Raw genomic sequence first — 27,195 nt, 5'->3', positions numbered from 1 at the left:
GGAGCAAGTCGGTAGAGCCTTCTCTTCTTTCCCTTACCCACACTCAGGTCAAATTGAGAGGCATTACATACCCTAAAATTTATTATCTTCCCCGATTATGGCTAGCTCTAATCCAGGAGTTTCAAAAACCAAGTGCATCACTGTAGAACATCAGAATTGCTAGCAATTACAGTCAGCAAGAAAGGAAGCATGTTTCTAAGCAAACCAAAAGCAACTGGGATAAAACTGCTCCAAGGAAAACACAGGTTCATTCTTAATAAATGAGAGTGAGAGAACTATAGAAAAGGTAATCATTTAAAAGTGCACCGCTTTGGTCATACTCAGTTTTTAACTCATCAGTCCAGTCACCACATATTTGAGTGTCGGTGATATTCCAGGCACTGTGGTTGCTGCTAGAGACTCAGCAGTTAATTAACCAGACAGACCTGGTCCCCACCCTTACGGAGTTCATGATTCAGTGGGGAATATTAGGCAAATAATCACAGTTGAATGTATCACTACAAACTGTGAAAAGTACAAAAAGGAGCAGTAAACAGTTTCAGATTTCCAGATTGAAGAGGCAGGGGAGAGGGACAGAGAAGTCCCTAAGGACTTGAAGTGACATGTAAACACAGACCTGAAGAAGTAAAACAAATGAAGTGCACTGTAGGAGCAGAGAAGGACGTGGTAAGGTGTAAGACTGCCGCACTGGAGAAGGAAAAAGAAAAGAGGCCAGAGAGTGAGTGCCATGAGGTGGAAAGGACGGCAGGCAGGGGCCAGGATCATGCTCTCCCTCCATGAGAAGCCAAGGAAAACAGACGCTTGATAAGATCAGGTCTGCACTTTTTGAAAGTTCAATCTGGCTATTAAGGAAAATGGGGGTGGAAGAGATGAAGACTGGAAGCAGGAAGGCCAAACAGAACTCATAATAAGAGTTCCGGCCCTTCATAATGAAGGCTAGAGCTCCAGCAGCGGAGGTGGGGGAACGGGGACAGACACTGGTGGCATACTCAGAGGACAGAGTTGAGCCGGTTTCCCAATGGACTGGAAAGGTGCCAGAGATGAAAGGGGGCCTTGCTTAGAGAAGCTGAGGGGGAGCTCTGATGGGACAGAGGAGGATAGATGCACACACAGGCAGACTAACAAAAGCAAACTGTAAAACTAGGAGATGGTATAAATGAAATCAGACACATCTGGATTCAAATCCAAATGCCTCTGGCCTCCTAGTTCTTCATCAGTACAATGAGAATATTAAGACTGCCCTCACAAAGCTGCCCTATGGATTAAATGAAATGTGTAAAGTGCTTCACACAAAGAGTGACACACAGTAAGTGCTCCAAAATGGCAATAATTACCTCAGAGGATTGTTAGTGTTATGATTTTTAAAGAAAATTAATACAGTGTCTGGTACTCAATCACAAATTGTGCATTTTTGGTCTTCTCCTTTTTCAGGCAGTTAATACTGAACATGTTCTTTTTGGGTAGCAGATTTGTTTTCTTAAATCCCCGCAGCAAAACATATAAAGTTCTGGTTGTACCTTCTTTCAACAAGCTGTGTCCTAAACTATCATGCCCAGCATCCTTTCCTCCTAATCTTGACAACAACATGGCAAGTTTATTTTCAAACCATTTTCCCTCTATTCACAGTCCAGAGGGAGTCCATGTTTCAGGTCTGGCTAATGAGACATGGCCACATGACCCAAGCTGGCTGTGTGAGCCAGCCCCAAAACTCAGTTGTTCAGCTTGTAAATGGTAACCCTGGAGTTGGTGGTGGCTATTTTTGCCATCATGAAGTAAGGGCCTGTCTGAAAATGAAGTCAGCAAAAGTCAGCGTGGAGGAAAGTAGAGGTGAGCAATGGAATGAAACAGATTCCTGGCAGTACCCGAAGCCAGCTGTTCCTGAGTAAGCACTATTCCTGGAATTAGTTCACTGTCACTTACAACCAACACAGTCTGATGACTATGACCCAGACCACTAAACTTTAAAATTACACAAGGCCAAGGCAGGCGGAACACTGGAGGTCAGAAGTTCAAGATCACCCTGGCCAACCACGGCCAACACGGTAAAATCCCGTCTCTACTAAAAATACAAAAATTAGCCAGGCGCACTAGTGGGCACCCACAATCCTAGCTATTCAGGAGGCTGAAGCAGGAGAATCGCTTGAACCTAGGAGACAGAGGTTGCAGTGAGCCGGGATCGCACCACTGCACTCCAGCCTGGGCGACAGAGAGAGAGTCCATCTCTAAATAAATAAATAAATAAAATGAGGTCATTAAAAAGGCTCTGAAGCTATATATTATTATAACATAGTACATATGTTCATTTTGTTAAAAGTAAAAAAAATTGGATTTAATTTACTTTCATTTTCTTTTAAATCAATTTTGCCTTAATAATTACATTTTGCCAAGAGAGCATTATAATTTATAACCAAGTCATTCAATCCTTATTTTTGAAGAATAACACGTATTCAAATATCAAACTGAAAACAGCTACTTTAGAAGAGATAAAATTTAATAATGATCATAACACCTCATTAAATGTTTCATGTTATTTTTCAATGAAAAAAAGATGGAAATAAAAATCATGGACAATTGTACTGATCCAGGAGTCTAAAAATATTTTTTTTACTCAATAATTTAAAAAAGAGAGGGGAAAAGTATATATTTCAGATTGTCTCATTTTTTGATCCAAATGCTTTAAAAGTATTTTATAAGACACAAGTGATAGACACGGTGGCTCGTACCTGTAATCCCAGCTACTTAGGTTGCTAAAGCAAAAAAGATCTCTTGAGCCCGGGAATTCCAGACAAGACTGGATGACATAGCAAGACCCAGACTCTTTAAAATTTTTTAAAAATTAGTTGGTTGTGATGGTATACACCTGTAGTCCCAGCTACTCAGGAAGCTGAGGCGGGAGGATCATTCGAGCCCAGGAGTTCAAGGCTTCAGTAAGCCATGATCATACCACTGCACTCCAACTCCAGTCTTGGTGACAGAGTGAGATCCAATCTCTTAAACAAACAAACAAACAAACAAAACAAAACAAAACAAAACGGTCAGACACAATGGCTCACGTCTGTAATCTCAGCAATTTGGGAGGCCGAGGCCGGCTGATCACTTGAGCCCAGGAGTTCAAGGCCAGCCTGGGCAACAGGGTGAAACCCCATATTTACTAAAAATACAAAAAGTTGGCTGGGCATGGTGGTGCACACCTGTAGTCCCAGCTACTGGAGTACGGAGGCTGAGACGGTAGAATCACCTGAGCTCGGGAGGTCGAGGCTGCTGTGAGCTGAGATTGCAACCTGGGCAACAGAGTGAGATTCTATCTCAAAAAAAAACAAAAAAAAAAAAAAAGAGGAAAACTCTGTTCTTCTTCCATATGAATACTACTTTTGGTTTAATACATAAATATAATTTTGACATTGACATCTCTTGTTTTTGGAAATAGCGTTTTGCTCTGTTGCCCAGGCTGGAGTGCAGTGGCACCATCTCGGCTCACCGCAGCCTCAGTCTCCTGCTCAAGCAATTCTCCCACCTCAGCCCCCAAAGTAGCTGGGACTACAGGCATGCGCCACCATGCCTGGCTAATTTCTTTGTATTTTTTGTAGAGACAGGGTTTTACCGTGTTGCCCAGGCTGGTCTCAAACTCCTGAGCTCAAGCAATCTGCCCGCCTCAGCCTCCCAAAGTACAGTGAGACACTCACATTTTAATATTAGTAGAGGAAAAAACAGTTGCATAATTTGGTAAAAGAAACAGAGGCAGGCAGGACAAAGGTCACTAGTGCTTCCGAATGAGACGGGCTTGGGATCCAATCTCAGCTCTGCTTCCCACCAGTTTTACAGTTTTGGGAACGTCTCCCCTAGGAGTACTTATAGGTCCTGTTGTGAAGATTAAAAGAGATAATCTATGAAAATTCCCAGCACACTCCCAACCCCTTTCCCTGCCATCCCTGATACACAGGACTTGAGCTATTGGTAGCTCCATGGCACACATATTCTCTTCATATTCACATTCACTCCTACATTCAACCAACAGTTACTGTGGAGCTTGCAAGAGCACCGACCACAGTTCCTGGTGCTTTACTGAGGACATCTCTTCATATGACTGGGGCCACTGGGCATGATTCAAAAGGGGTATGAAAACAAGAACTGGGGCTTTTGCCTTAAAATAGCTGACCATTTCAGAGAAACTTATTCTAATCTGAATTATTTCATTTCTCTGTTTTTGCTGAACATAAAGAATGAACACTGTCCTTGGCATCAGGGTATTATTTATGTCCACTTTATGCCTTCAGGCACAGTAAGAGAAGATGATTTGTCTACCTTTTCTTATTATAAAATTTAAGCAAAATGACTTATATGGACTCTTTTCAGTTTTAAAATTCCAGGATGCCAGGATTTGCCTGGTTAGACTTGAAGCCAGGTCTTATTTCTGAAACTACTCAAGAGTGGAAAAGCAAGGAACGAAATTCTCAGTTACCTCCCTGAAACATGAAAGGCACTAGAGTTCAAGTGATCTGAAACACAGAAAACAGAATTCTCTTTACTAGAGCCATGTACTGTAGTTTAAATTGTGTCCCCCCAAAAGATATGTTCAAGTCCTAATTCCTATACCTGTGAATATGACTTTGCTTGGAAACAGGGTCTCTGCAGATAAAATCAAGTTAAGATGAGGTCATACTGAATTAGTAGGCACCCTAATCCAATGACTGGTGTCCTCCTAAGAAGGAGAAAATCTGGACAAAGACACAGAAGGAATAATGAACAGGGAAGTCACTGCAGACTTAGGGCACAGCACAAACACAAAAAGACAATATCACTGAGTGCTTGGAATGTGTCTCCTGCAGAAGAACCACACAGCAAATGAGGTAGAAAGGCACTTGAGGACTACTTGTGAGGGGCTTTAAATGTTATGCCAAGGAATGCAGCTGTTGTTCTACAAGCTGTGGTGTGCCAATTCCAAGATTTCAAGAAAGAGAATGACATGATCTGACCTGTGCTTTAGGAAGACAACTAAAGTGGTTTGAGAAGACCATTTTCAGGGCAAATGCAGAGGTAGTGACTTGTAAATCCAGGGTTTCGAGGATTAAAGGCCAATAAGGAAAAGAGCAATAGTTGTATAACATGCTGCAGGGTGATTTGCTATATCCTTTGAGACCAGTTCTAGTGTGGGTGTTGTTTCTTCTCTTGAACTTTTACAGGAATCACAGTAGAAGTGGTCATGGGTATCCCCATGTCGAAAAAGCATGATCTCTGTTTTTCCTCTTGGTCTCACACGAGGAAGCCACCCTACACAGTCAAAAATAAGTTTACATAAAGAGTTTAAAGAACAGTCTTATGATACAAGAAGGTACATATTTAAACAGTCAGGAATGATAGGCAACTTTCAATGGTCCAAGAAAAGGTAAAATGAAACAAAACAAAAACAAACAACAATGATGACAACAACAACTGGCAAAAATACTATCCATTTAACCAGCAATTCCTGCATGCCTACTACTTGGCAAGCATTCTGAGATAAAGCAGTGAACAAACCATAACCCTGCTCCTATGAAACGCACTACATGACATTTTCCAACCACTCTTCAACCCTATTCTATATTCTTTTTTCCCCCGCCAACCTCCACCGTTTCCTTAGTGTCTCAAAAAACAGTTTCTAAGTACAAGCAGAAATCTCTCAAAAGGTTTGCTCAAGAAGAGTGGGGAGACCCAAAGGGCTATACCCTGAAACTAAATGAAGACTGGGGGTGGAAGAAAAGGGAAAATTAAGCTTGACATGGCAATGAGAGTTCACTCTGTCAGCATAAAATACACATTATTTCCCACCCAGTAAAAAGCTGTTTATTTCAAGAAAAAAATTATGTAAATAGATGGCAGTAACAGATTTGGAATTCATTTATCTTTTGCTATGTTAGTACTCTCAGGAAGACTGTGTTGGCTCTCCTTTCTTTCACTGTTTTGCACTTATACAGCCTTAGCTGTGTGAATTGCCTAGAGCAATTTCTGAGGAACCGCATAAAAAATCACCATTGAGTTGCTATCCTGTGATCAGGAGTATAGTGAAAAGCACTTAAAGTTCTTATCGGAAGCTTTAATATGTATTGATAACCTAAAGATATTAATATTAATTTACAAACAATTCCAATTAAATGTAGTCCACTGTTACGTTACCAACACAGAGCTATACTGCATGTTGGTTGCAATTCTTCCATCTTTAAGAAAGTAGGTAATATGTAAATCCTTTATTCCTTTTGTAAAGGAAAATGTGGAATGAAAGAATAAATATGTTTAATCAGCAGCAAAGGCATGGAAGGAGCACTGCAACATAAAACCATACTTCTGAGTTCATTCCTTCCACACACCTTTGAGTGTCTGGCTTCACACAGGCACCATGAGAGGTACCAGGAACAGAAATTAACTATATCCAGTCTTTACCTCAATATGCTTATAACTGGGAATGGAAAGGCCAACATACAAATATTAAGTTAACTATACTGTTACAGGTGCCAAGATAAATGTCTATAAGGACTTAGGGGGACTCTACAGGATAAAGAGGTCAAGTCCACATAGTTGGGTGAGGGATGGATGTGGGTCACAGAGGACATAATGCTTGGGACATGGATTAGGATTCACCAGGGTAAACAGAGCTTCTAACTCTAGCTCTGCTGCCTTCAACCCAGATGATTTTAGGAACGCTCCAACCCTAGCGCTGAGCTTTCCCAAAATGCACCTGTCTTATCTACCTTACAAGGCTGTCGGGAAAAACAGAGAGTAAGTTATGAAAGCACTTTCAAAACTGTAAAGCATAATTCAAAGATCTACTCAGATACACAATTCCTTAACTGAGAGCCTTGGGGCTAGATGTTTCAGATTCAGAATTTTTTTTTGAAATCGGAAAGATGCTACATTACATATTACATAATACCTCCTCCAGGGACTGAGATGTAATCAAACCCCCAAAACAAACAAATTAATATTTCACCAGCCCAAGTTATGAACACTTAAACGCTAAGTGCATTAGATAGAGACTATAAACAGCCTCACATCAGTTCAGATTAATTCCAAAAGATTTTCCAGAAATTTTAGGATTTTGGAATTATAGGATAAAGGACTGTTGATCACTTAAGTGATTACCATGTCTGAGAAAAGGACAAAAGACTGGAATAAATAACTTTCAGGTTCCCCACATTTTCCTGAATATAACTGATCTCTAACAAAAATGACAGCCAAAAGTTTCTGTGTAAGTAGGTTAGTTGTAGCTCTGAACTTGTTTTCCCCCTCCTTGCTACCAAAATAATGTGTAAATGGTAGCAAAGGTCACAGGTTAAAACCACATATGTCTTTAAATAATGTGTTCACACGGCAGTGACAAAACGTTATTGTGTGTGTCACAATACAGCCTAAGGTTTGGGTGCTATGAACAAGGAACTACAAAGTACAGAGAGGAAAAGACAGAATTTCTTCCTACCTTTCTGAGTTCAGGATCACATTAAGCAAAACTCTAAAACAGGTCAAGTTTGTGTGTGGCACTTACAGCACCACCACCCACATTCCACTGCCCTGGGGCCACCACAGCATAGACAAAATAGTGGAACACTCCACTGGATGTCAGATTGCCCAGGCTGGAGGCAGGATCCCACAGTCCGATCTCAGTCACTTCTTCACCTCTTAATCCAGCGTCTCCTCCTCTATAAAAGGATAGAGTGGGGCCAGGCATGGTGGCTCACGCCTGTAATCTTAGCACTTTGGGAGGCAGAGGCAGGCGGATCACTTGAGGCCAGGAGTTTGAGACCAGCCTGGCCAACATGGTGAAACTCCATCTCTATTAAAAACATAAAAATTAGCCAGGCAAGGTGGTGGGTGCCTGTGATCCCAGCTACTGGGGAGGCTAAGACACAAGAATTGCTTAAACCCAGGAGGCAGAGGTTGAGTGAGCTGAGATCACACCACTGTACTCCAGCCTGGGAGACAGAGTGAGACACTGTCTGAAAAAAGAAAAAAGCAAAAATGGGAACTGGGGTGGGACTAAAATTATACCTAAAGGTCTGGTGCTTCCAATTCTAACACATTATAATCCCAGGTTATCTATTAAATGTGCACAGTGTGATTTAGAATAGATGATCTCAGTCAGGTACTAAAAGGAAAGCAATCTTAATGAATTAACCTACATTATTACTACATGGTATCCCTTAAACCTTCTAAACATAATCTGTACTTACAATAAGCATCTTAATATCAACACAGCCCTAATAACAGAACTTTCAAAAGGTGCTCACAAAATCTAAAGGGGAAAAGTACAAGTTCTTTTGAGGCGAGAGGGACACTGAGTGGGCAGGTTACTGTGGCAGTCAAGACTCTGCCCCTTGCAGAGTTGTTGCTGCTGTTGTTAATAATTCCTTCCTTTTTTCTCCTTAAAAAACCCACAGAGGTCAGGTGCAGTGGCTCATGCCTGTAATCTCAACACTTTGGGAGGCCAAGGCAGGAGGATCGCTTGAATCCAGGAGTTTGAGCAACATAGTGAGATTCCGACTCTGCAAAAACAAAACAAAAAACCCCTACAGAATCTCTATAAATGGCCCATTTTTCCCCAAAATGGTTCCCTTAATTCTTAAATGCGCATGATTTATTCTTTTCTGATATCTGTAAACTAGAAACTACTTGTACTTAAAATAGCCAAACTGACAAAAAAAAAAAAAAAGAGCTTTATGGTTCATCTCCATGCACATATTAACTCAATAATCACTGAGCTATTTTTTTTTCTTTTTTTTTTTTTTGAGATGGAGTCTTGCTCTGTTGCCCAGGCTGGAGTGCAGTGGTGCGATCTCAGCTCACTGCAACCTCCACCTCCCGGGTTCACGTGATTCTCCTGCCTCAGCCTCCCAAGTAGCTGAGATTACAGGTGCCTGCCACCACACCCGGCTAATTTTTTTGTATTTTTAGTAGAGACGGGGTTTCACCATGTTGGCCAGGCTAGTTTCGAATTCCTGACTTCAAGTGATCCGCCCACCATGGCCTCCCAAAGTGCCAGGAGTCCAGGCATGAGCCACCGTGCCCGGCCAAGTTAATTCTTTCTAACCTTGTCAGCATAACCAAAGCCATCAACACATGATTATATTCCTGGATTACTGAAATATATAATTGCTATGCAATTATAAAAGGTAACTTGCATCAAGATGTCATATCTTTCCCCTCCCCCATTTCCAGGGAAATCATATACTAATAATAGATAAATGAATAAGTTTCAAAGTAAATACTCAAGACACTGCCTCATATATCACTTCTAGATCTAATTAAACTGTACTCAGACAAGGTAATACTTCTATTTTCCAAGAAGTTTCCAGAGGTGAAAAGCATGATTCTCTGTATAAGGGTTTCTCATTTGCAAAACGAAAGAACCAAAATAAATAGACAATTGTCACCTATTTTAGGTTGTAAAATATTATCTCTAAAAGAGGTTAAACAAACAAACAAACAAACAAACAAACAAATAATATACTCGTGACCCAGCAAGTTCACTTCTAGGAATGAATCCTACAGATTAATTTGCACAGGTACAAAATGATATGTACAAAAAGGTAATGACTGCAGTACTGTTTGGAAACAAACTGTCAGCAGGATGATTAAATAAATTATGGTATATCCATACAAGGGAGTGCTACACTGACACAGCAAAGAATAAGGAAGCTCCTTAGGTAAGTATATAATAAACTCCAAAACATTTTTGACTGGAACAAAAATAAGTATAAAATATTGTGTAGAGAATGCTACCATAAGCCTAGAAAAAGGAAAAATTGGGGGTAGAGAACTCTCGGTTTTATTATACATGCATACACTATCTCTAGAAGAAATACAATGAATTGGTAATACTAGTTGACTCTGGAGTAGAAAGCTGGATTACTGGGTCGGGTGCAGTGGCTCACGCCTGTAATCCCAGCACTTTGGAAGGCCGAGGCAGGTGGATCACAAAGTCAGGAGATCGAGACCATCCTGGCTAACACAGTGAAACCCCATCTCTACAAAAAAAAGACAAAAAACTAGCCAGGCGAGGTGGTGGGCGCCTGTAGTCCCAGCTACTCAGGAGGCTGAGGCAGGAGAATGGCATGAACCCAGGAGGCGGAGCTTGCAGTGATCGCGCCACTGCACTCCAGCCTGGGCGACACAGCGAGACTTGGTCTCAGAAAAAAAAAAAAAAAAGAAAGAAAGCTGGATTACTAATGGAAAAGAAAGCAGAAGACTCTTCATTCTACTCTTTACAGAGTAAAGGGAAAGGCTTTCTCTGCACTATGTAATACACATCCATCAAAACAGCATAGTGAGGAGTGTAGACTGGACCCAGGAATCCTGGGCTCAGGTCCTACCCTCTGCCTCTTCTTAGCTATGTAACTTTGGTGAGTTACCTAATCTCTTTGTTCCTCAATAGCCTCATCTGCAAAATGGAGATAATATAATAGTATTATCTCCTATATAACTCCACTTATAAGGTGCTGTTTAGGTGACTAAATGTAAAGCACTTAACACAGAGCCAGGCACACTGTGATTGTGCTCTCAACATGCACCACTATTTTGTGCCTTTTGAATATTAAGCCATGTGACTGTACTGTCTCTTGAAAAAGTAAAAACAAACAACAAAGATGAGGACTACAATAGGAACAGCCTATTTTTTTTTTAAAACCCAGAGAATCTATTATTACTTTAAGACAAACCCCTTAACTACTGTTTCCTTTAAGAGGCTTCTTGGTAGCTGAAGCATGAGGCAGTGGGTGAACTCCTACAGTGAAACCACCTTAATGAATTCCAGGCATTCAGATTCAGTTTTCAAATATGTAGTTTGGCCTAGACAATGGCATTTATTGAGCTTTCTTCTCAACACTCGTACACTACATTTTCCTGTCCCCCTTCATCCCCTCCCTCCCCCAAAGACAGGAGAAAGTTTCTCTCTAAAAAAGCAATCCCTTTTCTCATTTATTAAACCCATCTATGTCTTTCAGTTTGTGATTGCTGTTCTAGTGGTGTATCAGATGGATTTCCATCATATTAAATAACTGCCTTTTTTACTGCATAATTCATGCAGAGCCTAGAGATACCAATTCCAGAAGGTCTGGTGTTTGAATGTGGGCAGGGGAAGGCTGGTGATAAGAACTGCACAGCACATGCACAAATAATTGCCTAATATTTTAGAGTTTACCAAACACTTTTACAGAATTCACCTGAGCTGACCTTCTCAAATGTCCTGTGAGAGTCTGTATTATATAATGTTTTACACGGAAGTTAGGAGACTTTAACAAGGTTGTGTTCAGTAAGTGGCTAAGTCAGGACTAAAATCAAAGTCTCCTGACTCCAAATTCTGTGCTCATCCAACTTGACTGCACTATCACCTTGATACCAGTAGCAAACAGGTTAAGGATAACATTCTCTTCCTTCCAGGACCTTCCTTTGCATGTCCTTCTGAGGTGTAAAAACCTGCACTCCAGCTTGGGCAGAGTGAGGCTCCACCTCTTAAAAGAAGGAGGAGAAGGAGGAGGAAGAAGAAGAAGAGGAGGAGAAGGAGCAAGTGTGGCATTAACAAAACAATAGGGAAACTGATCAATGGAACAGAATAGAGACTTCAGATAAAAATCCACATAAATATAAATCGATATTTGACAAAAGAGCAACAGTAATACAATGGAGCAAAGGCAGTCTTTTCAACAAATGGTGCTGGAATAACTGGACATCCAGGTACAAAAAAAAAAAACAATCTCGACATAGACCTTACGTCCTTCACAAAATTAACCCAAAATGGCTTACAAGCCTGAGTGTAAAAAGCAAAACTACTAAACTCACAGAAGATAACACAGGAGAAAATATAGACAATCTTGGGCATGGCGAAGGATTTTTAGATACAACACCAAAGGCGTGGTCCATGAAAGAAATCATTGAGAAGCTGGACTTCACTAAAATTAAAAACTTCTGCTCTAATAAAGACACTTCAAGTGAATGGGAAGACAAGCCACAGACTGAGATAAAATATTCACAAAAAATATATCTGATAAAGAACTGTTTTATCCAAAATAAAGAACACTTAAAACTCAGTAAGAAATCAAACCAACTGATGAAAAAATGAGCAAAGGACCTGAATAGACACCTCACCAAAGATAATATAAATGGCAAATAAGCATATGAAAAGTTGATCCACGTTGTATGTCATTAGAGAAACACAAATTTAAACAAGAAATACTACTACATGCCTAGTAGAATGGCCAAAGACTGGAACACTTAACAATGTCAAATGCTGGTGGGGATGTGGAGCAACAGAAACTCTCATCCATTGCTGGTGGTGGAGTTGTTTTGGAAGAGTTCGTCAGTTTCTTACAAAACCAAACATACTCTTACCTTACAGTCCAGCAATGGGACTCCTTGTTATTTATCCAAATGAGTTGAGGAACCTTATTCATAATTGCCAAAACATAGAAGCAACCAAGACATCCTTCAGTACGCAAAGAGATAATCAATGGAATATTATTCAGTGCTAAAAAGGAAATGAACTACCATGCTATGAAGAGACATGAAGGGACCTTGAATGTATATTTCTAAGTGAAAGAAGCCAATCTGAACAGAGTACATACTGTATGATTCTAATCAAATGACATTCTGGAAAAGGCAAAACTACGGAGACCGTAAAAAGAAAAGTGGTTGCCTGGGGCTAGAGGAGAGGGAGGGATGAACGGGCAAGGCACAGAGGATTTCTAGTGCAGTGAAACTATCTAGTACGAATAGTGGATACATGTCATTACAATTTTGTCAAAACATATAGAATATACAACACCAAGAATAAACCCTAATGCAAACTATGGACTTTGGGTGATAAAGATGTGTCAATATAGATTCCTCAATGGTAACAAATATATCACTGTGGTGTGGGATGTTGATACTATGGGGGCAAGGTGTACGTGGGAATTCTGTACTTTCTGTTCAATTTTGCTGTGAACCTAAAATTGCTCTAAAAATTTTTTTAAAGCAAAAAATTATTTTAATTTCAGTTGTCAAAGGAACTTTTAAAATTTAGAAACTTTCAGGAATAAGCACTCATTTAAAAATTTGTGACAGGACTATTTTCTGAAGATCACTTTTGTCTGTTACGGTCAGCTATAGAACACCCTGTAAGGATGAGAACCAAGGACACGTAACTCGAGCTTCAGATGTGGCTATGAAGTCTGTCCCTGTTCAGCAGAATTACAGGCCGTCTCCTCCTTGTTCTAGTCACCTGGCTGGAAAAAGGAGGGTCAGTCCTCACACACTGCTCCACAGAAGGCACCCACCTGTCACATGTGGTCTTGCTCCTACTGACAGAGAGGAATGTTCCCCTAAGATAGTTCACAGTAAGGTATTAGCTACTGCCTAGAGAGAACAATGCTTAAATACAAACAAATGAGAATTTAATAATAGGAGTTTCAGCTATCAAGCAAGGTCCAGTGGGAAAGATACTAGGGGCAGCAACCTCTGCCTCCCTCTCATATCACAGTGTGCAGCTGCTAGACCATCCACCAGCACACCTCCACCCCATTCACATTCCCACGAAGGATCGTTTCCTTTCTGAATCCAAATCATCTTTGCCCTGAGGCAATATTCTTCTTTTTAGGATGCACACCAGGCATGTTCCTGCCTTAAGATCTCTGTACTTCCTGTTCCCTCTGTTGAAAATGTACTTCCTCAAACACCCACGTGGCTTGTTCGCTCACGTGGAAAAAGATTACCACTGAGCTATTTCTGATTCCCTTGATTACCCAAAGCCCAGCTTTTAAATTTCTCTAACTTCAGGACTCATGGATCACTGACAGATTATCAGAATGTTAGCTGGAAGGGATGTCAGACACTACCTGTTCACTGGTTCCCAAGTTGTTTGGCTCATCGTTAGAATTACCCCAGAAGTTGTGTGTGTGTGTGTGTGCATGTAATCAACAAAGCTTCACAAGCTCTACCGCCAGGAATTTGGTTCAGTGGATCTGAAGTTGAGGCTCAGGAAACACCATTCCATTCTACTATTATTATTATTATTATTATTGAGAAAACAAAAACAGAGAGATGATATGATGTTCCCAAAGACAGTGATTTCAAGGCAGAGAAGACCCTCAGATCATAAAATCAGGGTAGAGAAGATCCCCAAGTCAAAGGCCCTTCCATTTTATCTGGCATTAAGTCTAGGTTCTCATATGCTAGAGCTGAAAATTAGTAAGTGGAAAAATAGCTTAAGTCAACTAAGTTCCTTTTTCTGTCTTTGGACAGGGTGAGGCATGAAAGTGAAAGGATATGGCATAGTGAGAAAAAAGGATTTTCATTCACATTGGTTCTGTAAAAACCTAAAGTAGTTTTTTAAAAAACCTTTCTTAAACCCTTAAAGACATAAGGCTGATGGATGGATGTACACCTGATACCTCAATATCCCCTTGGGAACTCATAAAAGAGAAGAAAATTCCCAGGAACCTTGGTGTTTTTATAACCCATAGGCTGGATTCTCTTTGGTGACTTTTGACAGTTATAATCTTAGATGGGTCACAAGTTATTGCTGTCGCCAATTCCCACCAGGGCTTGCTACATCACTGTTCAGCAATTATTTGGCTTTTGTTACTATAACAATAAAAGGATAAGGCTAAGCCAGAGCCTGACTCACCACAGGAGTCATAACAGGAGAACCAGGGATGGTGGGGGGTACCAGTTCAGCCAGCATTCCACTTCAGCACAGAGCTGAGTGGAACTTGAGGAAAAAAGGCTTCAGAAGACTCCAGAGCTGGATTAACTTCATCTTCTGCCTGGAACACTGTCATTCTGGACAGAGTTAGCTATGGTGACTAATAACAAGTGCTTTACCCTGTTATGTCATCAAAGCTTATCCAAATATGACCCAGACAAAAGCTGATGTCAGTTGTTAGCCTCTACGAAAATCTCCTATATTAAGATTGCTGATTTATTCCTAGTAAGTGATGTATCCTCAGAGGGAAAAGACAAATGTTCTTGAACCCTAAATCAGACATGACACTGCATTCCTTGATTCATTCACTCTTATCAGTCTGGAATTACGTCTCAAAATCTCTACCCTCAGCCAGCAGAAATAAACTCTTATAACTAGTCAAAGAAAAATTCTCATGGTACATAAAAATCAGTAAAAAGGGAAGGAATGCAGGAAGCCCAGAAGAACGTGTGACCGCAATACCCAACGCATCAGAGTCACACCCAACCATTTACGACCTCTCTGTGAAGCTTGTCACAAAGCACAAGACCATCAGCTGACTAGGGTTTGTTTTTTCTCTCTATCCACTTCATTCAACCTGTCCAACTGCTACATTTTCTATTAAGTAGCATCAGGGTAGAGCGGTTTTCACACTGTTTCCAGGAGCCACAGGCAGTGAGAAACATTCTTTCCACTCCTGCAAACCTGCATTACACTTACTTTTAATGACCTTTTATTATACTCTTCAGAATTCTTTGGTCTGTTGCCTTAGCATATCGCTCTCTAAATCTGTAACTATTTTTATATTTCCTAGTCAGTAATCCCAACTGCTATAAATAAAGACTAGTCATAAAATCATGGTGAGCTTATCTATGTGAAGCAGCTCACCAGGGAAAAAATGCACTCAAGTTTCTGTACTTACTTTCTTGTTAAGTAACTACCACAGACAATCTAAGGAGTTCCCTTTTTTAATAGAACTATCTCATCTACAAATGTATCTAAGATGAATATCTATACTCATTTAGAATCATCCTGGTGATTCTAAAGCAGTACAGAGAATTTCTTCTGAAATCAAATGTCAAGATATGAAACTGTAAAGCACAATTGACTCTGAAGTGCTCTGTTTCAGTTCCTTTTCAGTCTGTAAGGGGTATACTTGAAAGACATGGCAAGTTTTCTCTTGCTACCAGAGCAACAATGATTCACAGATACGTTTGGCAAGTCCCAGATTTCTCATATAAACAGCCCTGTGGATTTTGTTTGCTGATTTGCCGGGAAAGTTTGAAAAACTCAAAAGTTGTTGGCGGCTTTGCTATAGTCAATATTTTAAGAAAGAGGATTGGAAGCAATTACATGAGGATGATACCATATACCTGGCATCATATTTAAGAGTCACTAGATTTTTTTTTTTTTTGAGATGGAGTCTTGCTCTGTTGCCCAGGCTGGGGTGCAGTGGTATGATCTCAGCTCACAGCAACCTCTGCATCTCAGGTTCAAGTGATTCTCCTGCTTCAGCATCTCAAGGAGCTGGGATTACAGGTGCCTGCTACCACACCCAGCTAATTTTTGTATTTTTAGTAGAGATGGGGTTTCACCATGTTGGCCAGGCTGATCTCGAACTTCTGACCTCAAGTGATCCGCCCACCTCAGCCTCCCAAAGTGCTGGGATTATAGGCATGAAAGCCACCGTGCCCAGCAAAGAGTCACTAGATTTGAAGGGAGTTTTAGCAAGGAATTTTTACTGACATGCCATTTAAGACGCCTCTCATCAAACTTAGTAGTTTTTTGTTGACGCTACAATTTTGTGAAATGAATTGAACCCCAACATCTGCCTTCATAGAGGTTGGGGGGAATGGAAATGGAGATGCAGAGGACAACTCCTATCCTGAAATGTGTCATGCTACATGAACCACAATGAGACAACCAACATGTTTCTTTCTGCACTGTTTCCGTCTGTTTTACACTGTGGCCGTCATCACATATACGACATGATTCTATTGTAATTGGGGAATCTTTCTCTTCACCGTTTCAGTTACTGGAACATCATGAGAAGAAGAAGAAGAAAAAAACCCTGCTTGTCAGTGTGCTGAACTAAGAAGGCCACTTGGAATGATTGAGTTAAGATATCAAAGAGCAAAAAGAGATTGGAAGTCCTACCTACTTGACTGCCACATGACTTGGACAGATAACTCATGAGCACTCTGGAGCCAGGTCCTTCAGTGCAAGCGCCTGTCAATAATTCGCTTCTACCCTCAAGCTGGCCCAAGTCCTAAAGAAGTTCGGGAAACCAAGCACAATACTGCAAGTAAGCAATGTTTCCAAGATTGTAGTAAGGAGAATAGAAAGCGGGTGAGGTCTACCACAGTACATCATCTGACTAGAGATGAATTCCAGTTAATTGACAAATATATGTCATCATTGTACAAAGTTCTAAAAAAAATTCTCAGCATTATAGAAGTAAATCTAAAGGAAGTTAAAATAAGGAAAGAGGATAACAGGTATGAAAATGTTAAAGTTTAAGGCGTCACTTTGAAGGTGAGAAGCAGTAGCTCATATCAAAAATGTTAGAGGTTTTTAAAAAACTGGCCCTGCATATTATTTTCTTATATGGACATTCACTCCTCACCTTTCATCCTAAATAACTATCTGGGGATCTAGAATTCTATAGAATAACAAAAATAGGGAATACAGAAGGCCCTACTACTACATCTAAGAATCTCAGAAGAAAAAAGAATTTTTAAAATAATCCCAGCCAATTACATAGTTTAGCAGTTGAGAGTGAGATTAAGAAAAGCCTGGAGACTGGCCCAGGGTTAGAGGCTCCTGGGCAGGACCCAGGGCTAGGGATCAAGATTCAGATAAACTTGAGCGTCACTCCGTTACTCTCTCCTATCACTCAGCTGCCCTTTCTTGATAAGAAACAGATAAAAACAGATAGTATAAAAGTGAAATTCTTCTCTGAACACTCAAATGTATTTTTCTAGTGTACCATATCATTACCTCCTCCTCTACAAACAGATCTCTTTAACTGAATGAAGAGCATGTGACCTAATACTTGTAAAATAAGTTCCTCACTTCTCTCTCACTCTCCAGCCTACTGTGCGCTTACACTGTGATGGACTACATCCCATTTTATTAAGTTTCTTTTTTCTTTTTTAGAGATGGAGGTCTCACTCTGTTGCCCTGTTTTATTAAGTTTCTATTTTAAAATGACAAAGATTTTTACATGACAAAAACTATATCCTGATTATTTTTAACCAAACTAAGAAACATACTTATGGGATAAACAGTTGATGAGACATGTTAATTTTGAGAAAATTTCTGTCAGAAAAAAATGTTTTAAGTGAATTTATTTTATTATTATTATTTTTAAAGAGATAGGGTCTTGCTCAGTTGCCCAGGCTGGAGTGTAGTGGTAAAATCACAATTCATTGCAGGCTGTAACTCCTGGGCTCAAGTGATCCTCCCACCTCAGCCTCCCAAGTAGCTGGCACCACAGATGCATGCCCCCATGCCCTGCTAATTATTTTTAAATTTTTTTGTAGAGATGGGGTCTTGATATGTTGCCCTGGCTGGTCTTGAACTCCTAGGCTCAAGTGATTCTCCCACCTCAGTTTCCCAAAGTGTTTGCATTACAGGTTTGAGCCACCATGCCCAGGTTAAATGAACTTATAAACTCGTGTTTACACTAATCATTAACCTTTAGCTCTCCTTACTATCTATCTATGGAAGAATTTGGAATGAAATGTGATTCTCAAAACAGTTTTTTGTTTTTATTGATATGCAATAAAATACTTTACAAATAGGGTTTCAATTAAGTACCACTAATAATAAAATTAATACATTCTTCCAAAGTGGATGAAATAAACCAAAAAGAATATTACAAGTATGCTATTCTTTTTAGACAAGCTCCATTATTAAAAGTTGCTGTTCATAACATCCTCCTCATGGAAAGGGTCTTCCAGAGGAAGACTGGGTCTCTCTGACCACCCTGCTTCCAACTGGAAAAGCACAACCACCTGGTCACCATGCAGACTATGAAGTGAGAATGCCCAGGCCTGAGCCCCGTCTACTAACTGTGCTGGTACTTCAGGACTGCACCTTTTTTTCCTGATAATTACTGTGAACAGTTTCATCCAAGTTTCAAGGGACAAAGATGTAAACATTTCTTGTAAGTTGGCTCCAGTAGAGGTAATGAAAAGAAGAAAACAGATGGGTAGTGGAGTCACCATAGTCACTAAAAAATACCCAGGCTTACATCTTTTCTGTAAGAGAAGGGACTTGACTCCGCACACCCACCAATAACCCCATTTCTCCTACTTACAAGCACTTACGAGAAACAACAACTTTCAGATCAATAAAATTCTATCTCCTTATAGTACACAGTAAATTAAATACAAAATTATCTGAGATTTTGAAACAGGACTAAAGTTTCAAACCTGTTTTCGAGTTCCGTGTGGTCAGTGCTCCTGTGTACCCCGGCGTGTTTTTTAATCTTTGTGCATAAAAGCGCCCTGTAAATCCTCCCAGCACCAGGAACGGCATCACTCACACATCTGGCAGAGTCTTGCCAGATCCCTGGCTGGTTTGTGGTCTTCGCTGTGCCGCCACACATCTCCTGAGCGATTTAATGTTCTTCCAGTTTATCCTGACCATCAACATGGACTTGGAGACAAATCCTGAAGTTCCTTTGTTACGTGAGGAATAATCCGTAATGACCAGCAGTTCTAAACAATCATTTCACTCCCTTTACAGTATGTAAGAAAAGCTACTTGGCAGCAGTGTGCTAATTTCCCCTTTCACAGGTTAAAAAAAAAAAAAAAAAGGTGGAGCATTCATCTGTTACATAAATTAAGCCTGCCAATAATTTAGGAAGTCAGATCCATCTATCACATCATAAAACGCTGTCTGCAATCCTATTACAAACATAGACAAGTCCTACTTTTGTTCCTAAGCTTACACTCCAGTTAGCAAAGACAAGACACTTAACAGGTTGAGCAGCTTGGACTGACTCACTCCATCTGTGTTCCCTAGCTGGAGATTATGTAGTAGTCGATTAATTGGTCACAAGACCTGTTCATATGGCTCTGGGCAATGCAGTGACTTGCCTTCAGCTGCAAGGTTGCTCTGACATTGGCCACACCACCCTCTTAATGGCTCTCATGTGAGCCAGTGTCAGCTGACAGGTCTTACTCTGCAATCTTGCAAAATTCTACCCACAGCAAGTGAGGGATGGTTACCCACAACAGCCAAATGTAGGACTTAATGTATAGATGACAAGGGGAGGTGGGACGCAGATTAGGGATGTATCCTTGCTTTAATACAAAAAAAAAAAGTAATGATAACGAGCAGCCATAAACCCTCAGAACTCTTGCACTGAATTCCTAGGCATATTCAAATGAGAAAGCCCAACCTGAGGACAAAAGCAGCTCAACTTTGACTTCTGACACTAATATACTTCATCTGAAAAAGGAGAACAATGCTACAGAATCAATAGGATTCTGTGGGTTCACAAAGAAAACATTTTTCTTTTATTAGAAATAAAAATCAAGATCCTTGGAATATAGGTCAAATCTTTACATACAAAACTACAAGGGATTGCCCCAATTCCTTTCCTTTTTCAGTCCTGGAATTTGGTGAAGAAAACATTAACGGATTCCTAAAATCTGATGAACCCTTGTCTGGTCCTTGGGCTTCAGCAATTTGTAAATGTACCTTTGTACTAGGTTGTTGTAAAAGTAATTGCAGTTTTTGCCATTACTTTTAATATATGGTATCCATACATTTCACTCCACAAGTGTGAGAAAAACTAATGTCATGGCAGGGCCTTCAATTACCTTCAGACGTTCTTATATATATAATCCCTAAAATTCCTTCAACATGAACTCAAAAAATAGCTGAAATTCACCCTCTCCTGAGAAATAAAAATTGCAACACACGTACGACAACTTGAATTCTCTGCGGCACATGCTAAATTGATAGTATCAAGATAAAACCAGATTAGAAGAAAATGAATTCCTTTTCCCAAGAGGAACACATTTTGAGCTTAAAACTTAACTGCCATGGCCATTGATCATGAGTTCTTTCTTCCCATAAACTGCCTTTAAAGTCACTTTCTCTTTTTAACAGAGAACCAAAAGATTACTTATGCAAGCACTATAAAAAACACTTGTAGATCATGCCTGTAATTGCAGTGCTTTGAGAGGTCAAGGCGAGAGGACTACTTGAAGCAGGATTTAAAGACCAGCCTGGGCAACATAGCAAGACCTCATCTCTACAAAAACTTAGAAAATGAGCCAGGAATGGTGGCATGCACCTGTAGTCCCAGCTACTCAGGAAGCTGAGGTGAGAGGATCACTTAGCTCAGTAGTTCAAGGTTGCAGTCAGCTACAACCGCAACAATGCACTCCAGCCTGGACAACAGAGAGAGACCCTGTCTCCAAAAAAAAAAAAAAAAAAAAGTGTATAATACTTCTATGATCCTAACTAGATTATAAATTCTTTGCATATTAGTCTGGGTCTTAACATTCATTTTTGTACCTCATGCAGGTTTTATCCCTTTTAGATGTCCAACAGATACTTTCCAATTGGTTTAATAACACTAAATATTTGCATTAAAACTATGATATGGGCCAGGCGCAGTGGCTCACGCCTATAATCCCAGCACTTTGGGAGGCTGAGGTGGACGGATCATTTGAGGTCAGGAGTTTGAGACCAGCCTGACCAATGTGGTGAAACCTCATCTCTACTAAAAAAAAAAATACAAAAAAATTAGCCAGGTGTGGTGGTGGATGCCTATAGTCCCAGTTATTCAGGAGGCTGAGGCAGGAGAATCGCTTGAACTCAGGAGGCAGAGGTTGCAGTGAGCCACGATCACGCCACTGCACTCCAGCCTGAGCGACACAGCGAGACTCCATCTAAAAACAAAACAAAACAAGAAAACTATGATATGAATCTAACTGTCACAAGCAGTATGCTTCATAGTCAGATAATCAGATGCATACAGTCTGATCAGGACGTTGCTTGTACACTCACACTCCATTTCTCCCTTTCCCTCGTTTACTACAGCAAAAGCTCGCATAGAGGCTTTTAATATCTTGTGATTACTCCAATCAGTGAGACCAACATGATATCTTAACAGAAAGGATTTTTAGATTTTTTTAAAAGTGAAAATGCCATTTCCTCTGTTACTCGGCTAATAAGCCTTAATTCCACAGTTCAAAATCTGATAAAATGTAGTAAAGTAGAAATGAAAAACAAAACCACAACTATTATATTTAAAGGGGGATGTCTCTATATGACTTCAAATTTCCTTACGTTTAAATAGGAGCTCTACAATTTCTTCAGTAAGTGGAAAAAGCATAATGGTATCCTTACAACCACTCTTCTGAGACATGAGAGCAACTCAGAGAGTAACTAAGAGGAGGTATGTGTAGATCTTTTATGCTTAAGAGTCTGTTCTCTCCCTCAATTCAGTCTCCCTTTTTTCCTCAATCTTCTCTTTCCTAAAATGGAATCATACACTTATAGAAGTATTCACACTGTTATTCATTATCATGCTGGGTGCCTGCTCCTAAATATTAAATACTATGCATATTACAATTTATTATCCACTGTATTTGTAACCTTACACATGGCCAAGTTATCTATTTCCTTTCTACAGTTCATCCATGTATCATAGAAAATAATTCAGGTTATCTAAAGTTTACACATTTACAAAAGTGTCTGCAATCACTGACTAGACTCCCACATTCCACATGCAGTTCAATAGGTTGTTGACTGGAGCTGCTGCTGCCACCGCTGCTACTTTCACAATACTGATGAACTTTTTCTAAGACACTGGAAGGGAGGACCACAGAAGTATGAAAGCATGATGAATCCATGTGGTACATGTAAGGAAGGGAGACTACTACTTCAATTTTTTAAAGCTGCTATTTGTACTGTTTCCAATCTGATATACCAGGTATTAAGTGGTCCTACAGAAGAGTACCAAGTTTAAGAATCAATAAATAGCACAGTATCATTTAGATCATCAAAGGCAAATATCTGGTACTCAAGACCTGTTTTCCCTGTGGCCAAAATCTCTAATCACTCACAACTCTGTCTCCTGTGATGCCAGACTCCTCTCCAAAACCTTCGGATGCAGTGCTGCCAGGACCCACCTCCCATCCAAGATTTGACATCTGAGAAAAAGCCCATTCCCATGCCTAATTTAGAGTTGGGAGAATTAAAGTCATGAAAGTTTCTAGGTAAGTATTCATGCATTTCTGTAATTCCTTGACATTACATTCTTCACACGATGAAAAGCAATGATCATGATATGTAATGAAAAATTAACTCAAAAGCAACAATTGAGAAACGTAGTCTGGAGGAGAAAAATCTAAGACTTAATACAGCTCCCTAAAAAGTCCATTCCAATTATTCTCATTTAATGAATCTTGCAATAAAGAATCTTTCTCCTCTCACTATGTCCAATCTTGAAAGAAAAAAAACCCCACAATCCCTCTTTCTTTGATATTCACATTACATTAATGAAAAAAAATGGAGAAATAAATACAGGACGGGAGGGAGTGGGGGCGGTTTAAGATCCACAGCATCATAACTGATCCTCCTCTTTATCAGGGTAATTCCCTATCTTCCATAATGCCTCCTCCTTGCACAAGAACAAATGATCACAAATCTTTCTACCAGAGACTTCAAAGCATGGTCCCAGAAAGACACAAAAAGGTTATGGGATGCTGTTTCTTGATCCCAGTACTGGTACTGTGAAGACACAGCAACCCGAATATGTACACTGTTTTGTATATTATAATTCAATCAAAGTTTATTCAAAACAAAATAGGTCCTCCTCCTATCCTAGAGCAAGTAGATTAAGGTAAGGGGGTGTGAAAGCTTTTTTGAAGCAGTCTACTTTAGGGGAATGGGATTTGGAGACAGATCCAGGATCGGAACCAAGTCTGTCAATACTTGGCTGTTTTCAGAAACGTGACCATGGATAGTTCCTAATAGCTAGCTAAGCAGCAGGCCATCCTCACAGTAACAGTTCAGTGTGCAATCAAGAAGTAACACACCTACCCTAAGGCCATCTAAACTCATCTGATGAGCTCAGTGCTAAGGAAATTTGTCAATACATACAAATTCAGACATATAGGGTAGAAAACACTGGTAGTTAGGTAGATCCACTGAGTGCTCTTTTATGTGCCAAGCATTATTCTATGTGTTTCATTTAACCATAGGAAGTAGGCAGTAGTAATATCTTCTCTTAACAGATGAGGAGAATGAAGCACAGGAAGGTTAATGAACTGGCCCAAGGTATACGGTTTGTCAATGGCAGAGTCAGGCCTTAAATCCAGGCATCCTTGCTCACGAGCGGGCCCAACCTGCTTGTCCTTATACCACGTCTGCGCCTGACCACTGGGACAGATCTGGGAAGGAGTAAAGGAGGAGGCAATTGGATATCACTGGCTGATAAGTCAAATTCTTTCTTCTACATCTCATATTCCGTGCCACCTAAAATGTTTAGTTTCTCACTAATTCGGTCCTCTGAGGACAAGGCCCAAGTCATGTGCTTTGTGAGTGACTAAGTATCTTGTCGGACACCTTGCCATGAACCCTGCCCTACTCACTCACCCCTGTAAACAATCCCTGTGCAGAAGCCGGGCGCACCAGCCCCCACCGCCTCCCCAGGATTCTGCTCTGCCCTCTACTGCCCGTCCAGCACTTCAGCTAGGGACAGACTCCTAGCAGAGTGAGATATATATATATATGTATATTTTTAAATCCATACGAAGTTAGCTTAAACATACAATAAAAATCAATCAGTATTATTGTTTTGACTTAAAATGTGGAACTACCTGGGAAATAATTTAACTTTCAGATCCAGACCAAAGTTACATGGAAATTCAGGAAGATGTGCAGTTCCTAATTATAATCTAGATGATTTTCTACTCCCATGTCTCCATATTTTAAAAAGCAAAGCATTTGGCACCCAGAGTACAGAGAAAAGGCACCCAGTTACTCAAAGAATCAGTGAATGAGTGGCACATCTTCATAAAATCTGTGAAACATAGAAAATTCTTATGTTAAATAAAAAGAACGGGATAAAAATTGCACATGCGGTTTGATAACAAGTATGCTTTTAAAAACTAAATGTAGAAAAAGGAAATATCGGAAAACAGAAAAAAGAAAGCGTAGAAAAACAATATCAGAATGCTTTTGAGTAGCCACGATCAGGATGCTTTTTAAAAATTCTTTTATATTTTTGAATTTTCTAATAATAGGCACGTATTATTCACAAACAATGGGTAAAACTTTTTAAAAAAAATTCTTGCCATTAATGGTCACTTGATTTCCTTAATCTGTAATAATTCTGCAAGCTTTATTTCAAGAGAATTGTCAGAGGCAAAACAATCTCTGACAGCTGAAAGGAAAAGCAAAACACTCACCCTGGAAGGGTGCAATTCGACTCACACTATTTTTCCTTCAACATAATTGCTATCATTAATATTTATAAAAACCAGCAAAAGTATATAGCCGTAGCCATTACCCTCTTAAAGTATCTTAAACAAAGCTTCACAATTTCCCTTTATTTGGAAACTTTGTTTAGTACCAAGCAGCAATGCAATCTACATAACAATGAGAGGAATTTTTGTAGTACACATATTATACGTTTTTTTGAAAAAGTGCTACTGAAAGGCTATCTGACCACGTACCAGCATCCAGACAATACAGAGATAAGGAAAAGAAAGTGAAGGCTCCAGGAAATCCCCAACCTGATAAATGAAACAGCGGCCCAGAAGAGCTACAATAAAGCTGTGTTTGTAACTATTTCATATCTAAACGTTAACACCAAAAAGAGGAGGCCAGGTCAGGCCGGCAGTGTAACTCTCTGCCCAAAAGAAAAGGCACTGCGTATCTATTTGTCTCGGTAAAATGATTCAACCTTCCTAGAATCAGGGAGATAACTGGCAATTTGGACAAAGACTTTCATGACTTTTTTGTTTAAAGTTCCAATATCATAACTCAATCTACAACCTATTTTCCTTATGTATGATTTTTATAACCCATCCCCATGATTAAATTATAATCATAAAATCATTAATTCCCCTGAAATTAAGAGCAGCTATAGGGTTATTTTTAAGACAGCCAAAAGTTAGAAACACATCAGCAACAAAATATTACATAACTTTTAAAGTTTAACTTTAATTTCCAGCCAGGTTGTCACTAGCATTTGGACCTATGAAAGGTATCGGTAGTCCAGAGCTGCTTAAGAAGTTGGAAGCTGAGCTACTGGGTTGGGGCCATCATCTCGGTAATCATTCACAGATCTCTCATTCTCTGCAAATCATGTGATCAGGACACCATGTTATCAAGTAAGGTAGAAGGTGTCTGGAAGCGTTCTTGCAGAAATTCTTATTTAACACATTTGCTTACTCTACCTACTTCACAGAAAACTGCTCTACGGTAGTGCCACTTTTCAGTGCTCCCAATCTCCACATCAGAACTAAAATTATTTAATTCATGAGACGCATGTCTGAAAACTACCTAGCAGACAATTCTTGGCTATCTCCAGCTCCCTTCGATTTGGATGTGCAGCTATAACATAATGAAATCTTCTGTTAATGCTTTGGAACTTTCCGTTGCTGATGCCTGGATTCCTCAGCAGGCAATGCAGAACTGTACAAAGTCCAGTCCCCTAAAATGCTGTCAGTATTGAGAAGCAGCAGCTCACATGCCCAAAACTACTACTGACAATTTAGCCACCTCATCAGCATGAAGGTAAAACCTTCTCATCATTCTGTACCTTCTCATATGCCTTGCACTAACCAACTATACACCTATGTCCCACACTAGACTGGTCTCTGTTTTCCTGGAGAGGAATGTTTTTGTGAAAAGGCTTCTCTCTCACATTTAAAACATTTTTAAGCATTTATAATTTTTAACATTTGTAACATTGAGATACAACTATTTATCTCACAGAGGAATAAAAAATTCATTCAGGCTACTGTAAATGGCATCATACAAATACATATTATTATTGCCATTAGGGTAATTCTGGAATTACTAAGAGTTATTCATTAATCTGTGTTATAATTACATAAGCCACCAAATAGGATTAAACAAAACAAAGAACATCTGATATTCTTCCAGTTTATAAAGGCATTTCATTGCTTTTGTAGAATAATTTATGAACTCGCTTTTAAAATGTGCTATCTAAAGACTTCAAACTCCACTCATTTCATCTTTTCAAACATTTCATATGCCAGACCCTGTTCAGGATGCTGATGATACATGAACCAAACCCCTGCCACCTTTATGAAGTTTACATGATAGTGGGAGAAGAAAATCAATAATTCAGAAAAATATTCAGTGTGCCAAAACAAATGGTGAGTGCTATTGCAGAAGATGAAGCAGGGGAAGGGTAAGCAATAGGGAATATTCAGTGGGAGGGAAACTTACCTAATTATCCATCTCTTATATGGAGAGTAAAGATTTGGATTAAGAAAAAATCT

The 27,195-nt window shown here is 39.7% G+C and overlaps 1 protein-coding gene across 2 annotated transcripts in view; it reads right to left on the bottom strand.

Annotated features, from left to right (window-relative positions):
- FNIP2 (folliculin interacting protein 2) overlaps positions 1-27,195 on the bottom strand; it is a 137,172-nt gene that overhangs the window by 79,618 nt on the left and 30,359 nt on the right. The window lies entirely within an intron of this gene.

The sequence above is a fragment of the Mandrillus leucophaeus genome, unplaced genomic scaffold (genome assembly GCF_000951045.1).
Source record: "Mandrillus leucophaeus isolate KB7577 unplaced genomic scaffold, Mleu.le_1.0 Scaffold95, whole genome shotgun sequence".
Lineage (NCBI taxonomy): Eukaryota > Metazoa > Chordata > Mammalia > Primates > Cercopithecidae > Mandrillus > Mandrillus leucophaeus.
This window is presented reverse-complemented; position numbering and strand designations above follow the sequence as displayed.